This window comes from Euprymna scolopes, chromosome 3 (genome assembly GCF_053919585.1).
Source record: "Euprymna scolopes isolate OS-2025 chromosome 3, ASM5391958v1, whole genome shotgun sequence".
Lineage (NCBI taxonomy): Eukaryota > Metazoa > Mollusca > Cephalopoda > Sepiida > Sepiolidae > Euprymna > Euprymna scolopes.
The window spans coordinates 172364745-172378611 of record NC_136484.1 but is presented as its reverse complement, the minus strand read 5'-3'; the positions used below and the strand labels follow the sequence as shown (position 1 = coordinate 172378611).

Here is a 13867-nt window from a genome sequence, read left to right as displayed (position 1 = left end):
GAAGAACAAAGGGTGTGGCCAATCAAATTATAGACACATTTCAAGAACCTTCAAATCGTACAGAGCTTCACAAGCCCAAATATGACAACAGTACCCCATACATGGTCTGATAATAAATTTATAGAAATAGAGAATAGTTTCAAGTGTGAGAAAGTGTTTGCACCGATAAAGAGAACCTATTTTACGAAAAGCACTGAATCTAATATATGAACTCCAAGAATGATAAGTTTTTTCAAATAAAACGTTTCAAGGAATGTTAATTTTAAATTATGGGTTTTGTAATAATATTGTGAGGATTTGCATTTGTACTGAGCATCCAAAACCAGGAGTGGAAATATTTCATGAGTCTAACCAAAAGATCCCCAAGTTGAAATAAATGCAGCTGATGAAAGCCGGAGGTTACACTGGCCACGACATCTCTAAAATAACGACCAAGATTAAAATATTAGTTTGAATATTCCCAATAATATAGATGTTTTATTTTATAAATGTTATTTTTTTACTTGAAAATTGTTGAAATGCAAAAAACAAAATTGGGATACTGGTACAGTTCTTCTTCTTCATCATCATCATTATTATTATTTTAATGCTGATTTTTTTCTCATTCATCTCTGGCTGCATCGGCAAAAGTTTTTTTTTTCTGGTTCAAAACCTGTACCAGTAGAAAATGTTTTCATGGGGTTCAGAACTGGAAGCTGGAGTTTATCCCTTGGTAATACCGATTGTGCCTGCTAGTCCATTACAAACTGAAGTCATAATTTAAGAAATAAAGTTTGAAATCTATGTATTCATCTCTCTATATATAAAAAGACTTTGTCTGCCTTTTATGGGCTCTGAAACGATTTAGAAAATTTAAAAAAATTTTACACTAATGTACTTCATGTGTCTAGGAGTGTTCTTTAATAGGTTTTATATTAAAATGTCTCGTTTACTATTGAAACATATCTTGATAATTAAAAAAATTCAAGTAAAGAAGAAACAATCCAATTTAGACCATAGTTAACACCCTTATAAAGCCTAACATCAGAAGTGCGTTTGATAAGTTTTGTCACTGCACAAGTAGATGGACTCAACCTATAGTAGTAGTTTCTTTGATAAGACAGGGATGCATTCGAAATGAATGTTTCTGCTTAGTGCACATATGAACTATGGTACTTGACTTCTGCATTTTAACCGTTAATTACATAAAAAATAATTTCCTAAACTCAACAGTAGATTTTCTACTGTTCAATGTGGACTATAGTGCATGGTGGACTGTGGGAAGCATGTGAAGCTTTTGCCTAGTGCACTGTGGTGGGTCTCCAACTAAAGCAGTCAATTAATCGATTTGAATGAAAAATGGGTGATTTCAATAGCAATAAAAGTATTGTAAGTATGAAATATTCGTTGATCTTCATTTAATCCCGGGCAACGTCGGGTTTCACTGCTACTGTACTTACTAAAAAGATGCTGTTCATTTCTAAATTCATCCAATGCTTTACTTTAGAACAGTTCCGTATTTTAAAACATGAGTTCTGAGATAATTCTCTTAGAACAATATCAGATTTGATGCAATCGATATAATTTCAACAGTTTCCTGTTTAATTACATTACTATTTTTCCTCTTTTCAGTGCCAGCTCATCTGTAGGTGATGTCAGACTGTAGCACCGCATATTTATTTATACCTCTACAATATATTTTAAACGCTAATCAATAAATCAATAAATGCTTCAAAATAAAAACCAATTCATGAACCGGAAAAAATGATTATGGTTGAGACAACGTTAGAAGCCAATGACATAAATACACTGAGGACATTGCCAAGGCTGCTTCAAAGAAGGTGGGCCATGCTAAAAATTACTCACAGCTGAGAATATTTTATATTTGTACAAAGCCATTATTCGCAAATGCATGGAGTATTGTTACCACATCTGAGCTGTCGCATCTTCTATTAATCTCTCTTAGGCAGAGTTTAAAAAAAAAAATCTCCAAGCTAATAGATCCTGAACTATCAACCAAGCTCTAACTCCTGTCCCATCGCCACAATGTTGCATCTCTATGCCTGTTATACAAGTACTTTAATGGAACCTGCTCTGACGAACTCATAGCCTTGATGTACATATGCATATATCCTCGACTAACCTGACGAATAGCAAAATCTCACTCCTTCACGGTTTTGATCTCTAGATGATGAAAAGCCTTCTATTTTAACTTTTAGACTAAGGAATTCGCCCCCAATTTCCTGCTTCCCTGATTACTAAAATGCAGAATTTTAAATGTTATGCGATCAGAAATCTCATTACATAACTCCCTACATAACCCTGCAGATATAGTCTGAAATCTTAGCGCCTTACGTCCAACTGACAATATGCATCGCTTGAGGTTAATAAGAATAAAAAGAAAATCGAATTGATGTGAGAAGATAAACGATTAAGAAATCAATTAAAAATCACTGTAGCTGACAGTACTAAATAATTGAGTATATAAAGCAGTTATAAAGAAATAGCTTTGTATTTGGTTAAAGTGTACTTCACTATTGAAGTATTCGATAAAGAATTGTTATAATTAAAGGCTTTAAATTTGCAATAGATTTATTAGAAAATTAATCAAATCAAAAATAAAATAAAAATATAACCAATCTCATGGAATTATATTTACTCCCTAGCATTAAGAATTTTTTTTTTAATGAACTGAAATATTTATTCACAATAGAACGAAATTGAAATAATGTTTGGAAATTTTATTTATTAAAAACATTTTAAATCGTAATATTTGCTTTTTAAAAGTGTTTTTATTTTGGTTCATTTGAACATTGAAGAAAAACATTTATTGTTTTATTTCTTATAAAATTATTAAAACATTTTTTAAGACTTTTGATGACAGACACCTTTTTCAAAAAATATTTTTTCTCTTTATTTTACTAGTGGTATTAATCTCAAGTAATTAACCTCTTGTGAAGAAAGAAAAGTATATCGCCGAATCGGACGTACACTAGGGATAAATACCACCAGCAAAATAAAGAGAAAAGAAGCCTTCTTTGAAAAAGATGTCTTCTATTAAAAGTCTCTGAAAATCTTTTAATCATTTAATAAAAATTACCTAACATCGTTTAGTCTTATTATATACGAGATGATATACCCGGCGTTCCCAGGTCGTGAAATATGCATAACTGTTATATTTTAATAAATGCAATATTTTTATTTATTATAAACAGAAATACCATAGGTATTAAACATAACGTTAAATTCCTTTAAAAATTGAAAAAAAAAAAAAAAAACTGACAGAAACTTAAACACGTGCATGCAAATATTATGTTTTTCTAAACAGTCCACTTCTTGTAAGTAAAAAAAAAATTACTCGAGCTGAGATTGAAACCAAAACCTAAAAACAGTAAGTCAAGTACGATAACCATTACACCAGCTTGATATGACTTTTAAAGAGTGTTTTCAAACCAACTCATACTTAACATAAGAAAGCTGTCATATTTCACGACCGTGCATGCACAGTCGCCAAACAGTTGAAAACTGATAAAAATCCGATGGCCTTCCACATACCAATTTTTCAATGTTGACCTCTTAGTAGCCATTTTTTCCGGATGAAAACCGATTAAAAAGTTTGTCATATTTCTGAATACTCTATATACCAAATTTCAAGTCTGTAGATCAAACATTCGTTGAGTATATAGGTTGAGAAGTGTCCTTACACACACTTTCATAGATATATAGATTGTGTATTAACCTGAAGAAGGTCAGAGGATGAGTTAGCCGGAATGTCGTGAAACAATAACTATGATGATCCGCAATAAAAAGAATGCATCATTTAGTTTTCTAAATTTTTTAAAATTAATTTTACAAAATAATGTTTTCAAAAATGTGACTAAGCTCCTATTTAGTTTATTTTGTTTTCCATATAAAACAGGTTTGAAGCCAAAAAGAAACACTGTTTCAATTTTGCTAATTTTTATGAGGTTTTAAATTCTTTGAATGTTTCCACACCCAACATCTAAAAGGTCATTTTCTGTGATTTTGGTCTCACTTATTGTTTCTCTTTCACTTTCTTCATCACGTGGTTGTTGCTGGTTTTCCTTGAACTTATGATGATGATGCTGATGATGATTATCATCATCATCAGCATCACAATCTTGTTGTTAGTCATCACCGCCATTGCCGCCAACATAATCCATTTTGTTTCTTATTCATCTTTTGTAAGACAGTCTTTCCCTGAAGCACTTCCTGCAGGAAGCCTCAGTTCTCGTCAGCACTGTGTCTGCATTTGAGTCATGTCCAACGTTTTTCTTCTGCAATCATTCGCCTACAGGCTCAAAAGCACAGGCCAAACTTTTTTTATATTCTCTATTGTTTTTTGTTTACTTTTTTGCTTCGAATTCTGCATCATTTACTTTGTAAGTACAACTCTTTTGCCATACAACAAGGAAACGCTGAAGTCATATTTCACCCTTTCTTCCTAGCCTATATATGCATAATTCTTCATCTGTATCCTCTTTTTCTTTCTTTATTCCTCTTTCCACCCACTCTCTTTTCCAGCAACCTATGACTCTTAAATGGTGTATAGGTATGTGGATTCTCTTTGCATATCTGAAATCCGCTTGTTGCTTACCGTTTCTAGAAGACAGATGAAGAATGAGAGTGCAGTGTTGTTTATTTTCAAAACGCAAAACAAGAAACAAACTTCTTTCGAAACTTGTAGATTAGAGCGATATGAACATATATAGTTAACTCTCCAGAAAGACGACTGTCAAAATAATGACCTTTTCAATTTAAAATCCTCTGACTAATCCTATTATGAACAAGTTGAGTATTTTTTGTTCTAGAATAAAATGTCTGATGCAAAGACGAGAAAGACTTGAATTGTTTCCAATTTTTATATATTTATATTTTTTTAGAGAATTACAATGGAGTTAAAGGTTGTTTCTCCTTTCGCTTTCTAATTTTCCTATATTATGCAAACCTAACGTGATATACAGTAATTTTGTGCTGAGATTAGATTTTATATTGCTCTCATTTATACCAATTATGTTCCATATCGTTATAGATTTATTTCATCAGATTAATGATTGAAAGACCCAGGTCCATATGTATTGGTTATGGAGTAGCATTGAACCTAGTTAATGCTCTCACTACCAACTAGTATTTGACCATTAGTGATCGAATGTCTGTCTGTCTGTCTCTCTATATATATATATATAAGAGAAAGAAAATTAAAACTCTAAGTTAAAATTTACAATCAAAATTTATTGTTTGACTGAATACTCCAAAAACAATGTACAAAGTCCTTATTCTGCGGAGTTTCAAAGAATGCTATTCTTGCTATTCTGCTCATCAGAGGACATAAAGAAATCAGCAAATTATATTATATAGGTTGATATATATATATATATATATATATATATATATATATATATATATATAGTGAATGAATGACAAAAGTCTATATTCCAAAGTTCATGATGTTGACGATCTTCCAATTTATTCCTTTGATCCAGTTGACATTTACAATTCTTGGCAATATCTGTTTCGTAGCACAAAATCAATCGATTAATTATTATATGAATCAGTGAATCTATTAACTCATCAGAAGAAATAGCAACAATCAATTCATCAAAAGGAGATAAAGTGCGTTTTTACATGATTAAAAATCCGGAAGAGAAGCTGTAAATACAAAATGGCATAATGTAAACATATTATAAATATTTACAGTTCTTCTGATGAGTTACGGGCAAAATAGATTCACTGATTGATATAATAATTAAGTGATTAATTTTTAAATGTCACCTGAATTAAAGGAATAAATTGTAAGATCGTCAATATCATAAACTTTGAAATTATATTGCTCTGTAATTACATTGCGCTTCTTAAATAAAGATTGGTATATATTATAAGGAAATAAAGTATTTTCCACATTATATATATATATATATATATATATATATATATATATATATATATATATATGGTCTAAAAACGGCTTGAGTAAAAAATATGTAAAAATAAAAATACAGAATGCAGTTTAGATCTCCCGGCAAAAAACAGCTAAGTTTAACCTATTGCATCTTGCATAAGCCGACAGCTAAAAAGTCTACAATTTAAAAAGAGATTCAACTATATAAGGATAAAAAAAGAAAAATGCCTTAACTGAAGTTTTTAAATAGAAACGAGGATGATCAACTTCCTACCAAGTAGCTGTTTTAAAGATGTAAAAACAAGACAGATGTAAATTACATGGCTCTCCAGTGGAAAATACCACTTTCCCAATAACAAAATGTAGGTACAGTTACTATTTATACTCATATATAAACAAAATAAAATATAAATAATATATAAGTAAATTTAATAATAATAAAAATAAAAATTATAAGATCTATTCTGCGATATGTTAATTAGTATATGAATTTTATTAGAATAAAAATGCATGCAAGTTTAAGTAAGATAGGCAAATAGATAAGAAGAAGGAAACTTTACCATACAAATCTAAATAAGCAATATATAGTCTTAAGAACCGTTGAGTAAAAAAAAAGATCAAAAAAAGAATGCAGTTAAAATTCCCGGACCCCCCCCCCAATAAATTTAACCTCTCGCAGACTTAGCACTTGCCTATATATATAGACTCACGTTGATATTTTTGGCCTGATGAGGTGATTTTCCCTGGCTGGGTGGTCACTGAAACATGTTTGCATATGTGTAGTCATTAGTTATCACATCCAACATATATATATATATATATATATATATATATATATATATATATATTAGTAAGTTATAAAATATATATGGTGATAAAGCTACACTGAATATTCCGCGTTTCATCCACTCTAGGATTCTTCAGGCTTATCCTAGAGTGGATGAAACGCGGAATATTCAGTATAGCTTAATCGCCATATATATTTTATAACTTACTACCTAGCTCTACCTACGTATTGAGCGCTGTTGAAGTAAATACTTTAAAGTTTACGCATAAATTCATACTTTTGTATATTAATTTATGTGAGTTAGATGATATCTACAATAATCATGATTTATGTGAGTTAGATGATATCTACAATAATCATGATATGAAGATATGACAATAATCATAATATGAAGATATACCACTAATGTTTACACAAATATATATATATATATATATATATATATATATATATATATATATATATATATATATTATAAGGTAAAATTAAAAGCCAAGAACAATGCGAGATTTTTTTTTTATATAGAGTAAAATTAAATGAAAACAAAAGAAATAAATTTCTTTTTTTTGTTGTTTGTTTTTTCTTTTTCACACAAATTTTAACTCTAAACAACAGTCATTTTTTTTTCTGTTGTATTCAATGGTGTTATAAATCTCAATATATTTCAGACCTATTAGTCCTTTTTCAAGAGAAGACAGCGGAAGAGATTTATAACACCATTGAATACAACAGGAAAAAAAATGACTGTTGTTTAGAGTTAAAATTTGTGTGAAAAAGAAAAAACAAACAACAAAAAAAGGAATGTATTTCTTTTGTTTTCATTTAATTTTACTCTATATAAAAAAAAATCTCGCATTGTTCTTGGCTTTTAATTTTACCTTATAATTTTCTTCAACAATGCTTCAAGCAAACTACAATCTACTTATATATATATATATGTGTGTGTGTGTATAAATGTATATATATACATATATGTAAATATATAAATGTATAAAGTAAAAGATGGTCACACTTTTTGAAGACACTTTTTAAAAGTAAAATTTAATCGAGAGATTTCTGAAAACTTTGAAGTGTCGAACACAATGATAAAATCATCGTTTATTGCTTTTTTTTTTTTTGTAAGTCCTATATTTCGCTAATACATAGCCTCATCAGGGTCGAAAGTCCGGTTCGTGAATTTCTTTTTCTTTTTCTCCATTTTGGTGTTATTGCGAAGAGACGAGAATTACGTGTTAGTCCGGTGGTTTCAAGTGTGTAGTGCTCCAGTTTCGAGCGGGATTTATAGTAAAAGATGGTCACACTTTTTGATATAGGACTTACAAAAAAAAGAAGCAATAAACAATGATTTTATCATTGTGTTCGACTTTATTTCGCAAGTCTTGAAATAAAGACGAAACGTTGATGAACACATAACTAGGTTAGTCCCTTTTCTTTCTCTAATATATATATATATATATATATATATATATATATATATATAAATATAAAAGGAGGATGCTATAGTTTGCTTAGCAATGTGTGTAATGTGAAAAGAGATGTGTTAGAAGGCTGTGATAATATAATCTTGCAAAAACAAAATACGTCTCGTACCCAGCGATGTTTATATACAAGACTGAATTGGCACAAATTAATTTATTTTTATTTTGGACTATTATTCTCATCTTTATTAGTTGTTGTTTTCATCTTTTATTGGTTGTTGTTTTTCATGACTTTTTTTTTTACATAGAGTTCACTACTTATCAAGGCCCAATGGCCACTCAGGGATAAGGGTTATTGTGTGTGCAGTAATCAAAGGAATAGTGTAGCAATAGTATTGGAGAATTGGTAAGGTGTCATTACTTAGGGGGGGCGGTTTATCAGGGATTTGTTTGTGTTGGACTTGAAGACATCTAGATTGAAGTCGGGAGGGAAACAGGCAAGCGGAACAGAGTTCCACAGGCGTGCAGTTCTAAGAAAGAAGCTTTGTTCATGGTATCTACGTTTTGATTTAGGCACAGATAGGGAGTGGGGAAAATTATTGACGGGGGTTTCAGCTAGTCGGGTGTTTTTTGAAAAAGATTGGCGAGGGGGGACCAGAGAATGGAGCTCAGACGAGCACCTGCCATGGAAATAACGATAGAACAACGACAGGCTCGCTACGTCTCTTCTGTGGGAAAGAAGTTGCAGGGTAGAGAAAAGGGCATCCCCCACCAAGCCACAAAGTCTATTTTGTACTCTGTCAAGGCAGAATAGGCTGTTTTTAGCAGCTCCCGCCCAGATGTGGCAGCGGTACTCCATCCTTGGACGTACTTGGCTCTTATATAGATAGAGAATTGCATCATTAGTGAGATATCTTCTGGAGCGGTAGAAGGATCCCACCATTTTCCCAGCAACCTTGGCCACAGACTTGATGTATGTGTTCCATTTAAGATCAGGAGTAAAGGTCAAACCCAGGAGCTTATTAAAACCTGGCGCCTCCCCTAGACGAGAGCCATCCATTTCAATTGATGCCAGATGGGGATCAGAGCGTTTATGATGTAGAGATAGGAGCTTGGTCTTAGATGCATTAAAGGTATCCAGCCACCTTTTTTCCCACTGTGCCACGTGCTCAAGATCAGAGGAGAGAGAATCAGAGAGAACATCATCATTTATGGCCTTTGATGTGTTGCCATAGATGGTCATGTCATGAGCATAGCTGTCAACGAAAGATTTTAGTATGTGTTTTGGGAGATCATTGATGTAGATCAGGAAGAGAGTTGGGCTCAGTATGGACTCCTGAGGGACTCCAGCATTAATACTGTGGGCCTCTGATTTCTGCCCATCAACATCCTTATTTGTTGTCGTCTTACCACGTTTTGGCCAAGAAAACCTCTGGCTGGCTTTGGGTAGGATTGAAACTGCTATCTTCTGTCTGAAGATAGTTGATAGTCAGTTGATAGAGACGTTGAATCTCTACGGTTTCAGGTGCGAATTGTCTGAAGGTGGCGGTTTCAATCCTACCCAAAGCCAGCCAAAACGTGGTAAGACGACAACAACTACAGATGGCAGTTATTGCTGGAATGCAGTTAGGAGATTCAAAGTTCCTATCCGTCGCGGTTACCACCTGACGAATGCCAGAGGAATAGTTGGCCGAAACGTTGTGAAAAAACAACAACCAATAAAGATGAAAACAACAAACTAATAAAGATGAGAATAATAGTTCGAAATAAAAATAAATTAATATATATATTGCTCATCTCAAAAATGAATTCCAATTAAGGAATAATATATATGAATTGGCACAGTTTTCCAACATTACTCGTTTGATAATATATATATATATATATATATATATATATATATATATATATATATATATAAAGGCTACCTTCAGTCTTGACAAACTATGGATATCCACTGTAAGGGTGCTTGCGCATGTACTTTTTGTGGCAAGTAGAGATTCAGGACGATTGGAAACAATGCAGAGATAAGCGGAAATCACATACAGCACCTAGAATTCCCAAATGGTCACCCATCTGGTACTAGCCATGCTCATCATTGCTTAACTCCGGTGATCTGACGAGAACCGGTGTGTCAATGTGATTATGCCGTATTATATATATATATATATATATATATATATATATATATATATATATATTGACGATTCTTTACAGGCTTGAAATGTGAAAACTTTATGTAGTTTAATTACCATAATTTACTATATATATATATATATATATATATATATATATATATATATATATATATATATATATATATATATATACACACATATGTACGGATTTATATATATATATATGTAAAGTTATATAAATATTACAGACTATGCATATCAATGAATATTTCGATGTCAGCACATCTCGTCAAAACTGTAAAATGAACTAAAAAATTAAAATTGTCTAAAAGAAACCAGATAGAATAATATTCAAAAGATTAGAATCGTTGGATTCCAACAAGGTCGTTGGTAGTGCTCATCAAAGAGAGACAATTTTTTATTTTATTATATATGTGTATGATTATATTTACAAAAGGAAAATAAAAAATTATATATATATACACACACACAGAGGTACGTATGTATATGTAAAGTTATATAAATATTACAGTCTATGAACGTTTCGATGTCAGCACATCTTGCGAGAACTGTAAAATGAACAAAAAAATTAAAATTGTCTAAAATAATTTTTTTTTTTTTTTACATGGAAATCACCACTTATCAAGGCCTGGAGGACACTCGTGGATAAGGATTATTGCGTGTACAGTAATCAATGGGACAATATCGTAGAAATCGTTAGTAATGGAGATCTGATAAAGTGTCCTACTTAAGGGGGTGGTTTATCAGGAACTTGTTTATATTGGACTTGAAGACATCCAAGTTGTAGCCAGGTGGAAAACAGGCAATTGGAAGAGAGTTCCATAGGCGTACACTTCTAAGAAAGAAACTTTGTTCATGGAATCTACGTTTTGATTCAGGCACAGATAAAGAGTAAGGAAAATTACTGACATTGGCTTCAGCTAGAGGGGTGCTTTTCGTGAAAGATTGGTGAGGGAGACCAGAGATTGGAGCTCAGACGAGCACTTGCCATGGAAATAATGATAAAACAAAGACAGGCTCGCAACGTCCCTTCTGTGGGAGAGAGGTTGCAGGGAAGAGAAAACGACATCGCTCACTAGGCTATGAAGTCTATTTTGTACTCTGTCAAGGCAGGATAGACTGTTTTTAGCAGCTCCTGCCCAGATATGGCAGCAGTACTTCATCCTTGGACGTACTTGGCTTTTATATATAGAGAGAATTGCATCAGCAGTGAGATATCTTCTGGAGTGGTAGAAGGATCCTACCATTTTTCCAGCCATCTTGGCAACAGATTTGATGTACGTGTTCCATTTCAGATCAGGAGTAAAGGTCATTCCCAGAAGCTTGTCCAAACATGGAGCCTCTCCAAGAGGAGAGCCATCCATTTCAATTGATGCCAGATGGGGATCAGAGCGTTGATGATGTAAAGATAGGAGCTTGGTTTTAGATGTATTAAAAGTAACCAGCCACCTCTTCCCCCATTGTACCATGCACTCAAGATCAGAGGAGAGAGAATTAGAGAGAACTTTGTCATTTACAGCCTTTGATGTGTTGCCATAGATGGTCGTGTTATCAGTATAGATGTCAATGAATGATGTAAGTATGTGTTTTGGGAGATCATTGAGTTAGATCAGGAAGAGAGTTGGGCCCAGGATTGACCCTTGAGGGACACCAGCATTAATACTGTGGGCTTCTGGTAAATCAGACAGAATAAAATCATTTTCCTTAATCATTTACATATAAGCAATTGCATTTGTTTAAGTATTTTTATTTCCATTTAAAAGGAATATTCAATAACTATAATGCAGAATAAAATTGACACTTAAGAGTTCTAATTGTTGATTCGTAAATATTGTTTAATGCAAACAAGAATTTTTCTAAAACATTACTCATTCCTGGATTGGTACCCAGTCAGAACTTCGAGAATAAAATTGTTTATTCTAGCTTTATGGAACATTTCAACCTATTTTTATAAACCATCTACGAGTAAACAGTGTTGCATGTATATTCTTGACTCGCTTTAAGATCTATTTTTGCAGAATTTTATTTTATTTTTTATTTTTTAATATAATCTTTTATAAGGTTATTTTCAGTTTATTTGCTTGTAGCTCAACTGCTTAGATATTGCATGTAAGAAGCTAAAAAATACTACTTTAAGTTAAAAACAAGTCAACGATAAGTCTTAGATTAATAGCTTTCCAGAAACAGCAATTCTCTCACCTTTGTCAGAAACATCGCTCATGGAATGTGCAGGCTAAAAACCAAACCAAAGGAAGTGAGAGTTCCGAGGATGCTGAGAGTAAACACTAAGTCTACTTTCTACTTTTTTTTAGAGTGCGGGCTGCTAAATTTAATACATAAGATAAAATAAGTCCATTCGGGAGATATTTTTCTTTCCAGAATTAGGTATTATTCAAAAAATTCTGATCCAAATTAAACTCTGGTGTCTTCATGTAATATTCTTGCCACAAATGATATTTTTTAACTTATCTAACATGGCACCATATTTAGAAGTCATTAATCTTTTTTTCTTGATGTTTATTTCGTCTGCACAGTGGAAAGTAAAGATCTATTTTCTCTTTGCAGTCGTTTGCCCGTGGGGATATCGAAGCAAGTGTGCTGAATTGATACACTTCAACATTCTTTATATAAGTTTAGTAACTACAGTGAATATATAATGAATATGTATAAATATACACACAAATACATATATTTATGCACATAAACATTATATATATATATATATTAGAGACAGATATATATATATGTATATATATATTAGAGACAGATATATATGTATATATATATTAGAGACATATATGTATATATATATTAGAGACATATATGTATATATATATATTAGATATATATATATATATATATATTAGAGACATATATATATATATTAGAGACATATATATATATATTAGAGACATATATATATATGTGTGTGTATATATATAATAGAGACGGATATATATATGTGTATATATATATATATTAGAGACAGATATATATGTGTGTGTATATATATATATATGTGTGTGTGTGTATATATATATATATATGTGTGTGTGTATATATTAGAGACAGATATATATATATATATATATATATACACATTATATATATGTATATATATATATTAGAGACATATATATATATATATATATATTAGAGACATATATATATATATATATATATATATATATATATATATATATTAGAGACATATATATATATGTGCATATATATAATAGAGACAGATATATATATGTGTGTATATATATTAGAGACAGATATATATGTGTGTGTATATATATATATATATGTGTGTGTGTGTGTGTGTGTGTGTGTGTGTATTAGAGACAGATATATATATATATATATATATATATATGCACATTATATATATGTATATATATAGAGAGAGAGAGTGTGTGTGTGAGAGAGGGGGGGGTAAATCCGTATATAGATATACATATTTATGTGCACGAAACTGGTACTGAGAATGCCAAAGAGAATCCTGTTATTTTAATGCAAATAAAAAACACACAAATAAAAAGTAAAGAAAAGATTATATTAAAAAAATAAAAATAAAATAAAATTCTGCGAAAATAGATCT

At 31.4% G+C, this 13867-nt stretch overlaps 1 pseudogene; it reads right to left on the bottom strand.

The window, feature by feature from the left end:
- Window positions 1-10143: 10143 nt before the first annotated feature.
- Window positions 10144-10260, bottom strand: LOC145263692 (5S ribosomal RNA; annotated as a pseudogene).
- Window positions 10261-13867: the final 3607 nt, after the last annotated feature.